The sequence below is a fragment of the Camellia sinensis genome, chromosome 3, assembly GCF_055761805.1.
Source record: "Camellia sinensis isolate YWXY chromosome 3, ASM5576180v1, whole genome shotgun sequence".
NCBI classification, from domain to species: Eukaryota; Viridiplantae; Streptophyta; class Magnoliopsida; order Ericales; family Theaceae; genus Camellia; species Camellia sinensis.
In genome coordinates, this window is record NC_138963.1 from 80,563,239 (window position 1) to 80,578,015 (window position 14,777).

The 14,777-nt window shown below is 32.8% G+C and overlaps 1 long non-coding RNA gene across 1 annotated transcript in view; it reads left to right on the top strand.

Moving 5' to 3' along the window:
* The first annotated feature begins 7,526 nt into the window (after positions 1–7,526).
* The window catches only part of LOC114276741 (uncharacterized), a 28,153-nt gene continuing 20,902 nt past the window's right edge, over positions 7,527–14,777 (top strand). The window contains exon 1 of the long non-coding RNA XR_003634357.2: positions 7,527–8,775. This is a non-coding gene — a long non-coding RNA (uncharacterized LOC114276741). The remainder of the gene's footprint in view (positions 8,776–14,777) is intronic.

Genomic DNA, 14,777 nt, shown 5'->3' on the forward strand with positions numbered 1-14,777 from the left:
TTGGCATGGCACCATTTGAGATCTTGTATGGCTGACCGTGTAGATCTCCTGTGTGTTGGGCCGAGCTGGGTAATGCACCTTTGTTGGGTTCAGAGTTGGTTCGGGAAATAACGGAGAAAGTGACACTTATCCGCAAGAGGTTAGTTACGGTTTAGAGTCATCAGAAAAGTTATGCCGACCGTAGGAGGAGACCCCTGTCTTTTGAGGTGGGAGACCATGTGTTCTTGAAAATCATCTAGGAAGGGTTTGATGAGATTTGAAAAGAGTGGGAAGTTGTCCCCTCGATTTATCAGGCCTTTTGAGATCCTTGAACGGATTGGAGAGGTAGCTTACCGTTTGGCGTTGCCACCACAACTTTCCAGAGTCCTGATGTGTTTCATATTAGCATGATTTGGAAGTATAAACCGAATACATCGCATGTATTGGATTGGACCGAGTTGGAGGTAGACAAGGATGTCTTGTATGGGGAGAGACCGGTGAGAGTCTTGGACACCTAGGACCAAGTCTTGCGAGGCAAGACAATTCTTTTAGCAAAAGTATTATGGAAACATCACGGGGTCGAGGAAGCGACTTGAGAACGTGAATTGGAAGTCCGAAAGAAATATCTGGACTTGTTTGTTGGTGCCTGAGCATGTATTGAGATTTTGATTATTCTAATGAAATAAATGACATAGTATATGTTTTAAATTATGACAACATTGTATATGTTATGGGAGTTTGGGAGCATGAATTCGATATAAATATTGTATATGTTTTAAGAATATGGACTATTGTGTGCGTTGTATCACTTTTGGGAGCATTGTATATATATTGAGTAAAGTTTGGAAAAAGAACTTCGGTTTGATTTAAACATTGTAAATGTTTTGAGGATTGTAATTGGCACGCTTGATACTAAAACTTGTGTATCTAGTTGGTATGAATGGATGACCAGTGAGTGGGTCATGATGTGGAATTGGCTATACTAATATTGTTGTGAATGGTTTAATAACGATTCTGAGCTTGATTTGAAATTTCGGGAACGAAATTCTTTAAGGGGGAAGGTTATAGCGATCTTGGTTTTTGACCCGACACTTGTGGTAGTCCGGACTCGGGTTCATGGTTTCTGAATGTTGTTCATTGTCTTTTTCTCTTTATTCCTCCTTAAATTTGGTTATTTAGACGTGTTGAGTGTGTTTGGAACAGGTTGGTTGCTTGGTTTTCAAACCTTGTGTTGTCCAGAATTTTGGTCCTCCGCTCGAGCGGCCCTTCTTGCGCTCGAGCAAGATTTACAAACTCGGAGTACTTTGCACATCTACAAAAGTATTGAAGGGGTGTTTTCCACGCACGAGTGACGTTTCCTACGCTTGAGCGGGTGGGCGCTCGAGCGTCACTTCTTGAGCTCGAGCGGCTCTTCTATCGCCTGCAAAGTACTGAAGGTGTGTATTCTGCGCTCGAGCGGGACTTCTTGCGCTCAAGCGGAACAACTTGTTGTATCTGATGCTCGAGCATCAACTCTTACGCTTGAATGGACTATGCGTATATCAAAACGCGAAAATGACTTTTTACATCACTTTTTTAGATATGTTCATCCTAAAACCTAAAGTTGAGACCCTCTCTCTCTAAAACACACACTCTCTCTACATTTTCACCTAGTTTTAGTGGTTTCTCAACCCATTCACCTTTGTTAAAAAGATAGAACATCTCTAGAACTACACTTTGATCCGAATAGAGTTTTGTTTGGACATCTTTGAAGTTCCACTCTTGCTTGGCTTATCTTCTCTCTTTGAGGTAGGGACTTTCTACACTTTGTTATGATTTTTAACTTAGTTATTTGTGGTTGTGTAACAATAATGGGTCCAAGGAGCATTATGGACAAACCTAGGGTTTGGGATATAAAAATCAAAAGAGAGGCTTTGAGTAAATGTGAAATAGATGGTCATGAGGTTAAATTTAAGATTGTATTGTGGCCAAATGCTTGATTTGGGCCACTTGGGTTGCTATTTAAAAAGGGGAAGAGTTTTTCCCTAAATGGTTCGAATACTTGTTTTGCATAAATATATGAAATTGGCATTGCAAATATGAAATTGGATGCATATTGGTAGAAAATGATGGAATTGGATATGTATTATCTCATATCTATGGAAATTTAAATAAGTTATCTGTCTTGAGATTGAATATCTATTTAGAAATATCTGTATCAGGCTATCGGTAAAGGATAGTCATGATTGTTATAGAAATTGCATGAGGATTAGGTGAGTTGAAACTAACCTCTTGTTGATTATCATTGAATATGATTATATTTAAATACATTGTATATGTATGATTGATTGAGAGGAGAATAAGGATGTACTTTATTGTTTGGGAGGAGATAGGGGATGGACTCAATTGAAATTAAGTTGACCGAAGTGTCCAGGGTGAAAGTCCCAAAATCTTGTATATACATGGGTGCCGATTCCCGCGGACGAAATTTCCGAAAAATGACAAAGTGAAGTGTTTATGTGTTGGTTGCATTGATTGAAGAACCATTGAGTTATAGTCTCGATTGGATTGTTAAAATACAAATGAAATTGACTTATAAATTAAGATGATATAAATCAGCTGTAAATAAACTGAAGGAAAACGAATTTAAATATGAATTTGAGCATCTCGTAGTAATATAAAAAAGATGTTTTGTTTCAAGCATTGCATAAGCACACTGTACTTATACCTTTGTTAAACCTCATATATTATGTTAGATTATTTCTACTGGATTTTGGCTCACCCTACTTTGGGAAACCATTTTCAGGTACCGGTGACATGCCTCTTTCAAGGACGTAGCTTGGGAGGACCTTGGAGCCGAAGGCTCTTTTCATGTTATTTTGTATTTTGATGTTCGTTCAAGCCTAGAGCTTTATATGTACAGAGCTTATGACTTTCTTTTGTTGTAACCAAGCAATGACTTGGAAAGACATAAGCCTGTAGAGCATTTATTTTGTTAATCATTAACTGGTACTACATGCTATAGATTCATGATGTATATTTATGAATGTATATTGCATGTATTATCTTCGTAATACGAACTCCGATAAATGAAAGTAATTTATTTTTTTTATTATTTCGCTTATGAGTTGGATTTGTTATATTATTTTGGGGGCGTTACATTAACTATCTTTGTTTTGGGAGTTAATTTGAAGTTTTATTTTTATTTTTTTGGTGGATGTTTGTGTATTTTTTATATTGTTGTTATTATTATTTTTGATACATGTAAATTGATAATACAATTATGAGTTTTTTTAATAGAATATAACGTCTTGTATTGTTCTTTATGATTTGGCTATTTTTTAAAATTTCTTAAAATAATTTTCAATTTTTTTTATTTGTAAAAAATTAAAAACATTTAATTGACTTGCCCATTAATAAATAAAATTTTAAATAATGAACATTGTTTCGTAATTTATGGATTTAAAAAAAAATTATCACCCATATATAGAATAAGAAAAACTAAAACCACACATTTTTTCATTTTTATTCTTTAAAACTTTAACGGTGCCTTTTTATTTCTCAATATTGTCTTTTTAAATTTGCAAAGATAAAAAACTATATCGGAGTTGCATAGTGGTTTGCGGAGGTGATAAGCGTGGCAATAACAATGATGATGATGAGCTCAGTCAGAGTATTGTTTGGGTGAGTTTTGAAAAGGTGAATATTACTTAAAAGAATAGTAGATAGTTTGGGTGATGAATTGATTTAGAAAACTAATGTGGGGTTGAGATTTAGTGCGAATTTTACTATATAAAAATTGAATATGGATCATATATTATTTATATATATATATATATATATATATCATTTTAGGTAATTTTATATAACTATAAAAAAATTATTGGGATCACATGTTATTTATCATCTGATATATTATTACTGTATTATTGTAATGAGTTTTATTATTAATGTCTACTATCAACGTAGTGGTGAGATCTTACATGATAAATAAAAACAAGTTTTGTTATTATTATTATTGATAATATATTTCTTTATTTATTTTTTACAATGTTCAAAAAATAATTTATGTTCATTGTTAGTTTTTGTAAATGAGAAGTCAAAAATAAGTTATATATAATTCAAGTTATTACTAATTTGAGATTGAAAAGGAGAGTTTCAAAAGAAATTATAATTATATATAATTTAAAAATATTTTTAAAAAAACAAAAAGAAAAATTTGAACTATAAATTATAATTATCAAATAACCTAATTCTATTACCCAAAAAAAAATCAAAAATTGATCAAATTTAAATTTATAATTATTAAATATTTTTAATAAGTTATCAATTTTTGTTCAAGTTCCAGTCTGATCTGGTCTTAAATAGTTTTTCAGATATAAATATATCTTTATATTGATACAATCAATATTAGACATATTTTAAGAGGAGTAAATTATATCGATAGTCCCCGCATTTTGTCTCTTTTGTCAATTTGATCTCTGTAATTTTAATTTGTTTGATTTTGACCATTAATTTTAGATTATATATCAATTTGGTCCAATTGATAATGTCGGTTAAGGTTTTTAAAATAAAATAGTTATTGAGTTGGTTGACATTAACTTACTGTGTTAAACAAATTTATAATTTTATTTATAAAATTATAACAGATGCTACTCATGTGTATTAAAAAAAAAAAAAAAACTAACAATTACAATAATTAGACCAAATTGAGACAAAATTATAAATTCATGATCAAAGTCGAGCAAATTAACATTGTAAGGACAAAAATAACACAAGAGTTAAAATATAAGGACTACCAATATAATTTATTATTTTAAGAATAACTGCATAATTTCTTAATTAATTTTAAAATTGTTAATAAATATACCAAACAAATATGTATATAATTCCAATTTTTGTTATAATTTTTTTAAAAAAATATAATTACTAATTAAAAATTAAATAAATAGGTAGGTCTACTAACTCATGGATTGGACATGAACTACACGGTTCTCCAAGGACTAGACTTAAATCAAGAATTATTAGCAAAAAAATCAACTTGAACTAAATTTTTTTAACTACTTTTTAGTGTTTAATCCAATATTAAAACCCTCCAAATTTGCTCATTTCATTCAAGAATTGATAAGCTATGACAAAATTTAAATTTATTAGGACTAGAATATGATCTACAATTTAGGGTGGCTCTATCTCAGATAATTTTTTCATCCATAAATATATATAACTATTCATTTAATTGCTTTAAACATAAATATGCAGTTTTTTTTAAACTAAGTTCAAAATTTTTAATTATTATAAAAAAATACTTACAAATATCTATTTAATTTAATAAATAGATATGTCAAATGATTCATATAAGTTGGGAATAGATAAAGATAATTTTTAATGATTAGGTAAAGGACAAGTTGGCGTAAATCTAATGTTAAGCCTAAATTTAATATCACAAGTGAATTCTAATCTATTTTTATGTAAATCTTATAACATAAGATAAATTATAATTTTGATGCTAGAAAAATTTTTAGACTTTACAAAATATGAAAAAATTAATATATCGACAAATGTAATTTACCACTATCATATGATAAATTAAATTTACAAAACTCATAAGACGAAATGTGTTTATATTTTATCATAAATATAATTTGTGATTTATTTTTTAATTTTTACCAATTAAATTATGACATGTGTTTGTTATTAAGAACTTAGAGCACACAATTAATGACATAAGAATAAAAAAAATTCTGTTATATGTAATTGTGATAAAAATGAATAAAATTTAATTCATTCTAAATTATTTTTACTAAATATTCTAGATAAATTTTTTAGATTATTATTTAATTTTAAAAATTAATTTTTAATTATTTATTTATACTTGTGCATAGCACGGATAATTGTACTAATATTACATACATATATATATATATATGGATAGGTAAAAGTAAACATGCAACATTATTATTTATTTATTATTATATCTGCTGGTCGGATTGAGTTTAGGTAAAAAAAAATGGTTAATGATTGGTGGCCACAAATTTTGTGGCTCAAATGGTCCGAAAATGTCAAAACGACGTCGTTTTGGGTACAAAACAACTCTGAAAATGTCAAAACAATGCCTTTTCGACATTTTCGGGCCATTTAAGCTACATAATTTGTGGCCACCAAATATTATCCTAAAAAAATACTCTCTCTTGCTCTCACCTCAAATCAGATTGAGTTGTTCAAAATTTTTCTCAAATCCAAACCTATCCTATTCAAACACTCCAAACTCATCCTATTATTGGAAACCTAAACGGATCAGGCAAGGAGGTTTGGGGCTATTTTAGTCATAAAAGACAAAATATGTTATTTTAACCACAACAAACAAAACATCACATTCAACCCATAATTATTATACTATTCTCTCACAAAAAAAAGTTAAAAAAGTCAAAAAATCCTTCTCAAACTAAGTTTTTTAGCCCAGGCTAAAATAATTAAAAAAGCCAAAAAGTTACAAAGTCAATCCACTTCCCAAACGGAGGCATCATTTCTAAGTAAAATTTACAATTTATATGCCATAACTGATTTTTTTGTTTCATTACAATTAAATCCATTATTATTGTTTTTTAAATTTATCCCTACAACATTAATTTTTTTTATAATAAATTATTTTTTACTAGTAGAAAAATTGATTTTTTTTTTTAAAACTTTTTTAACTATAAGCAACAAACTTCTTAAATTTTACACATTTTTATATTTAGTGGTGTCAAATACACCAATTAATGTACACAATAGTGTACCAACTAGTGTTATACCATTATTACTGACTTTATCCATTATACAAATTATAAATACCCAAAACTTCTAAAATTATGTCATATTATTGGTTAGTATACTAGTTAGTACATTAATTAGTAAATATAATCTTATTCTTTTATATTTGTTTCACTTTTGGTGTATGATGCGTGAATGACGTCATTATCTATTTGCCGTTCAAAGATTTTTTCCAGGATCCTCCTTGTCTGGTCTTTTTGCCGGGTTTCCCTTGTCTTTCTTCTAAGGGAGTGGGATCCTCAGTATTGCCTCTTGCTATGTTGTCTTACCATGTGCTTAGTTGAATGATTTAAAAAGAGATTTAAAATATATATATATATATATATATATATAATATTAAGTGAAAGATAGATATATTGTATTAATATTTTATTTGTTTTTTTTTCTTTATCTTTTTAAATTTTCTAATCAAACACAAGATTAGTATATTTTAATCACAATTTGACACATAAGTTATAACATGATTACAATAATTCTGGTATGTGAACATAAAAGTCAATCATAAAATTAGAGACAAATTCAAAAATAAAAAATGAGACCCACCACTTGACATCTGTAACATATATCTATAACCTATATATAAATAAATAAATAAAAGTATGTAACAGTGGTATAAGGCTGCTGCTGCTTGCTTGGTTTCTTACTCTTTCCTTGCAGATTTGAGGATAGACACGTTGGCTTCAAATGATCCACACACAAAATAGAAGAAAATCGGTACTCTTGCTGCTTGCCTATTTTCCAAAGCTTTTCCCTGCAGATTTTTGCTGCAGTTTTTTGGTTACACACGTGGGATGCAAATCATCCACATACACAATAGAAGTAGAAAACAAATTTCACCATTTCGAAGAGCAAATCTCACCGATATGATGGCAGGATTTTGTTTTTTATGGCATGTGTTTTTAACGTTTTGTAATTAGAGGTGAGCAGCGGATGTATCGATCCGTCTAAATCGACTGAATCGAACTGATCCACTGAATTTTGGACGGATGCGTGATGACGAGCAGACGGTTGCGGATTGATTTTTTTCAATCTGCCTAGTTTTGGACGGATGGCGGATTTGACATTCCTTTGCCCATAACTGAACCGCCAAACCACGAGCACCCCTAGTAATTTCTAAAACTTTGTGTTTTCAATTGAATTTTTTTTTTAAATATTCTGTTGAAAAAAAGTTTTCAATTTTAGTATATTTTTTGAATTGAAAAAGACAAATGTATTATTTATTTATATTTTTTCATTTTTAAATCTAACTATAAAAATAATAAATAAAAAAGATGATATATGCTAGTTGGTTTTATTTTTAAAAACAGATATAGATGTAACAATACAGAGGCATACATGCACTAATTGTAATACTTTTTTAAGTCTCTAACTGTAATACTTATTTTTTAGGAAGTACACAAGTTGAATTATGTTGAAAATTGATAAAATTTTAAACCGCCAAACCGATTCGCATCCATTCGCCAATCCGCTCAATCCACATCTGCCGGATTGGCGGACAGATGCGGATTGATTTTCTTCAATCCGCCAATCTGATGGACGGATGGCGGATTAGAACTTCCGTGATTACAACCGACCCACGCTCACTCTTATTTGCAACAGACAAATTGAACCTCTTGGCCTCTGTTTGTTGGCTCAATGGTTTCTCCAAGTATTCTGCATGTGCTACAAACGAAAGCGATGAAGACTCTAGCTCCAACATGTGGTTGTTGCCTATTCTTTGCATTCTACCTTGTCCGAAAGAAATTGCACAGATATATATATATGTATTCCATGTGATTATAAGAAAAGAGGTAAAATTTAAAATTGATCTCTAAGATGTGGCTATGGTTTTGCCCCAAAATCTGCACATATAATACATATTCTAGATTGTGGGAATTGGTTGGACCTCCAGATTGAACAAGCGGTGTGTTCATGTGCTTTGTATCAGATGCTCAGATGTAGAAAATTCAATGTATATAGCTCTTCATTCTACACTTAGGTGTCATTTGCAGCAAACCCAAAAATTTGGTATGTTTGGCTTCTCTATCTCATCCTATCTTCAATGATGTATTTGATTATGTTTTCTACCACACATTCATGCTCTTGTTTTATTCATATTTGGTTCTCTTTAAAATTTGCCTACCATGTATTTGCCAATATGTATTAACCATAAAAAATTTCATAATAGAGCAAAATGTAACAAATTAGCATTAACTGTAACCGGTAATTGTCATAAAAAAAATTCCATTGGTTAGTAATCTAGGGATCCGTATTGATCCTCACTACTCATCACTTATTATTGGAATTTTTGTTGTTGGAAGATAATCATATATTTGTTGTTGGGATGCCTATTGTGTTTCTTTATGGTTGAGATTGATTGGAAATGGCAAAAACCATGATTTATCGATTCAAAGGCAAATTAAGTGAAGAAGAATGATATAGTATTTTCACAATAAAAGAATTTTATCTTGTTGCATCCTTGACACAATTACTGATTGGTTGAATTAGGGCATTCTTGGTATTATTTTCATCTTTTGGAAACAGAGAAACCTCATTTACCTACCTATTTCTAAACTGTGCCAAAAAAAAAAAAAAAAAAAAGACAATCAACTTTTTAGAATAAAAATTAGTAAAACTTACGTATAAGTCTTACTAAATGGACTAATTATCTAATAGGTTCTATAATAATTAATAGTATTTTTTATCAAATACTATTAAAAAATATCATTAATTATTAATTTTTAGCAACAGTTTAAAAATTTTGTCACAACAAATATCACAAGGATAAGTTTTAACGATAGTTTAAAATAATCGTCACAAAAAACGTCATTAATTTTCAACTTTCAGCGACAGCTTGAAAAATTCGTCACAGAAAAATGTCACTAATTGTAAATTTTAGAGACAATTTAAAAAAATTGTGATAAAAAAGTCATTAATAGTCAATTTTTAGCAACATATGTAAAACAATTATCACAAAAAAATTATTTTTAGCGACAATTTTATTAAGATTTATTTTTAATAAGACTTGATAAGAATTAAGTGTAATTATAGGATCTATTGATAGTTTACACTAAAAATTACATGGCGGGTGTTTTTAATTTTTTCATTATTTCTATTTCTATAGACATGAAACACAAAAACACGACCAAATAGACCTATGAAGTTTATCAATTACTAGAAAAAAAAATAAATAAAATAAAATAAATTATTTTGATGCCAAGTGCCGAACTGGATTTTGTTTAGCAATTAATATCCCAACTATGAACTTTTATTCATAAATTGAAGATATTATTTTATTTTTACCCTTATATTTTGTCAAAAATTTCAATGACCCCCCATACTACTCTTATTTTCATACGTACCCTTATACTATTTAAGTTACTATCAATTTTTCCCCGGCCGTCAAATTTGAAACCGAAAAAGTTAAAAAAATTATATTTTGGCCTCAAATGTCAAAAGAAAGATGTAGACTCACCTTTTTCCTACCAGCAAACCACCACTAGCAACAACCACTTCAAGCCCTTCTATCTCCTTCGTCATAACTCCGTTTCGCCTCATTTTTACGTTGTTGGATTCAACTCACAGTCTAATTTTCATATCACATCTCACACGCCTCATTTTTTCTCTTTTTGCATGCTATTGGAGCTCCGAAGTTGATTTTAAAAAAAAGACTTTTCCTCCCGTTTTCGACTTTTCTTCGAGCCATATTTCGGACTTTATATCTTTCTCGATTCTTGACGGTTCTACTTCATTCTTTTGCCATTCTCTTCACCTTACTTCCTACTTCACCTTACATTGCCTTGCTTTCTCACTTCTTTGTGTAATGGGTGGTTTTGAGATGTCGAAATTTGTCCGAAAGCTAATTTCAAAATTTTCAAAACATTCATCGTTTGTTTCTTTCTTCTCCATCTTCCTCATTCTTCTTCTTCACTCATAACATGATGTGGAACATGGTTCTAGGTGGTAACGGAACTGGTGATGGTGGTGGTGGCAGTCCAGCGATGGCGGTGGGTTTGGTATTGTAAGGCGGTGGTGATGGTAATGCTCATAGTGGCGGTAATGGAACTTGATTGTAAAAAAGATGGGTTTAGTGTTGTGAGGTGGTGGTGATGGTAATGCTCATGGTGGCGGTAATGTAACTTGGTTGTGAAAAAGGTGGGTTTGGTGTTGTAAGGTGGTGGTGATGATAATGCTCATGGTGGCGGTAATGGAGTTTGGTGGCAGTGAAGTTGGTGGTTCGGGTGGTGATGTTGGTAAAGTTGATGGTTGAGATTGCATATGCCCGAAGAATATCACTTTCAACAATGTCATTCGAGCACTTTGTGTCGTGGAAAGAGTGGAGGAGGCATTGTCGGTATTAGTCCTAATGCGTCGAGGAAGTTCAGTCCCCACAAAGATTTCTTTCAACATTTTGATTTGTGAGTTCAATCGACAAGGCAGGCGGTTGAGTGCTTGTAATGTGTATGGTGTTGCATTCAAAATAGGTGTACTTCCGGAGAAAGCCTAAGGATATTCAATAGAGAGAAAAACTCTTATTTGACATGTTTAAATTCATATCATGATAGAACAGTCATAGCAAATAGAGAAATTAATAGGTGGTCGTTAATTTGTAATTCAACATCAATGGCTATAACAACAAAACCTTTCTTCTAATACAAAATCAGCTATTTGCTATAAGATTTTTCTTAACAATGCAAATTTCTTTTGTTCTTGGGAAAATAGTTGAGGTTTGCATCTCATTTACGATCCAAGTCTGAATGGATACAGTGTTCCATTCAAATGGACTGAGAAAATTCAAGTAGGAAAGATGATATGTATGTATATAAATGAAGAAAAAGAAGAAAATCACTACCCTAACCACCAACTTCACTGCCACCAAACTCCATTACCGCCACCACCAGCATCACTAGTTCCGTTACCACCTAGAACCGTGTTCCACATCATGTTATAGGTGAAGAAGAAGAAGAAGAATGAGGAAGATGGAGAAGAAAGAAACAAAAGATGAATATTTTGAAATTTTTGAAATTAGTTTTTAGACAACTTTCGGCATACCAAAACTGCCCGTTACACTAAGAAATGAGAAAGTGAGGTAGTGTAAGGCAAAGTAGGAAGTGAGGTGAAGAGAATGGCGAAAGAATGAAGTAGAAGCGTCAAGAATTGAGAAAGATATGAAGTCCGAAAGATGGCTTGAAGAAAAGTGTTATTTTTTTTTTTATCAACTTTCGGAACTCCGATAGCATACAAAAAGAGAAAAAATGAGACATGTGAGATGTGATATGAAAACTAAACCATGAGTTGAATCCAACGACGTAAAAATGAGGCGAAACGGAGTTATGACAAATGACATAAAAGGGCTTGAAGTGGTGGTTGCTGGTAGTGGTTTGCTGGTAGGAAAAAGGGCGGGTCTGCATCTTTCTTTTGAAATTTGGGGCCAAAATGTAATTTTTTTAACTTTTTCCGTTTCAAATTTGACGGTAGGGGCAAAATTGATAATAACTTAAATAGTGTAGGGATACGCGTGAAAATAAGAGTAGTCTGAGAGAATCATTGAAAACCGTGACAAAGTATAGGGATAAAAATGAAATAATCTCTAAATTGAAAAGTTTTATGATGTGCTGATAAAAACTCCAATTGTGGTGAAGTTTTTAGTCCATTGTATTGATTAATGGGTTAAATCTTAAAGCCCAAACAGAATTTAGCCGTTCTTGTGTACTCCCATAAAGTCAATGTGTTTGTTTGGTAATAAAAAATCAAGGGATTAAAAAGATATGAAGACAAAAAAATGTCACCAACATTCGTCATAGAGAAAATATTATTTTGGCCCCCAAACTTTCAAATGAACTTTGATATTACGTTAGCATATTCCGTTTAATTGTAGACGAATGTGACGGCAGTGGCCGAATTAATCAAAATTTCGAAAGTTTGAATGTAAAATTGATGTTAATCGAAATATGGGGTCAAATTAAAAAATGCGTAAAAGTTTAAGGGGCAAAAATGATATTTCCTCTTCTTCATATTTGCATTTGGTTTCTCATCAGTTATATAAAGACAGAAGGGAATGTTGGTGTAGACGTGCCCGTGGGCCCCATGCTACAGTTCGGACTCGAATTGTCACGGTTCTTAATCTGAACCAAAAAGTCCAAATCCGGCAAATCGTTTTGAGAAAACAGATTTTTAAAAAAGAAGTGCCAAACATGGACTGCTTTACCAGATACAGAGTTGCCACCTAAATATTTTATTTTTGGGGAATTTAGGAAACCCGGACTCGGTGCCAAAGGCCACGTGTCCGTCATCACCAAAGTTGCCTCGGCTCGGGAACTTGGGTACGATTGAGGAAGGTCAGCTATGAGCACCCCCGCTCGCCCGATCAAAGATCGGCCTCTACTAACCATGATATCCAATTTTGAAAACGGTATGTGTTCTTATCCGGTTATTAGCCTAGAATTATTATGTTATGCGCACAGCAAACAAGTATAGACCAAATCGCCTAAATTGGAACAAAACATTGCATGTTTGTTTTGAAAATGGTTTGCTACTCGCAAGTAGGCTAAAATGCAGGTTTTGCCACCCTCAAGTGAGCTTTAGAAAAGATGGTTTTGCCACTATCTAGTGGGCTTAAAACTCACAGTTTTAATGCATTATTCCAACTTAGGTAATTCAACCTTCATTCAGTCACATTCAAGTAGTTATATCACATAAGCATCTAGCCACATGGTAAGCATGCTGTCATGTTAACATTCACACTCATGCGAGATGCTAAAGCATAAATACTTACATCGTACTCCGTGCCAAAACAGTGAACTAGTTAGTAATCATATGCCTGATCCTAGTTCATGTTGAAATGGCTAATGTAACACATGCAAAATGTCACTAGAATAGGCTCGGCTAATCTATGAATGGCATGTGAGATGCGATAGATAACATGTATTCAAGTTTGATTTGAAATACTGTGCAGTTAGCGTGATGCGCAAAGCCTGGTGCATGCAATACTGATGAATGGATGCAAACATGCTATCATACTGTATGCTAATTGAAACATGCCCAGACTAACCAATGAAAGCTAGTAAATAAAAGGGAATAAAGACGTGGGGTTGGGAGACATACACACACTCACGCACACTTATTACAAAATTGCCCTCACTCGGAGGGTCCGAATAAATATTACAGTCTGAATAAATAATACTAAATTAATTATTACAGAATTTCTAATTAAAAAAATTAAATGCAGAAAGAAGGTGGCCACAGCCCCGCCTCGGGATGCGTGAATGATGCATGCTTGACTCGTCTCGCCCGGAAACTCGCTGCCATAGCATTGTTGCCTCTATTCACACTGCCCTGCTCCTCTGAGGACTGTGAAAATTCTTGGGGCACCTCTGAACTGATTCCTGATCACTCTGGAATATCACCGGCCAATTCAAAACACCACCGGCCACGAGGATGGGCTTATCGGCTAACTGTTGTACCACCGGCCAGCCACTGATGGTCGATCGACACTGTAGGTGGCCGGCCGGCCATTGCTTCCTGCAGAATCCTGCAGTTGACAACAGCAGAGGGCAAGCAGTGTATGGCATGGAATTTTCAAGCAAATGTGAGCATGGCCACACTCCCTATCATGCAATGGACTCAAGGGAGCATGGCCCTCGACCTTCAGGCCATCAATCACACATTTCAATGCATGACGGCCCAAAAGCCAAGTGTGCAACTTCGATATCAAATGAAATGTAAGCACAAAACACATCAAAGGGCCCCAACCCCTATCATGATTGATCAAGAGGCAAGGGATGCATGCTCAATGAAATGCAACCTAGTCATGGAGGCTAAGTATGCAACATGAACATGCAAATGAGCAATGTATACTAGGCACACAACCTAAACATGTAAGCAAACATGGCATGCAACAACATGCGATGATGGACTTAAACTAACATGGATAGCTCGCAAGCATGCCAAAATCAGTGGCCATGTGATGAAAATGAGGCAACCAAGATGCATGCAAACATGCACAATGCAATTGCTCCGAGTCTAAGGCA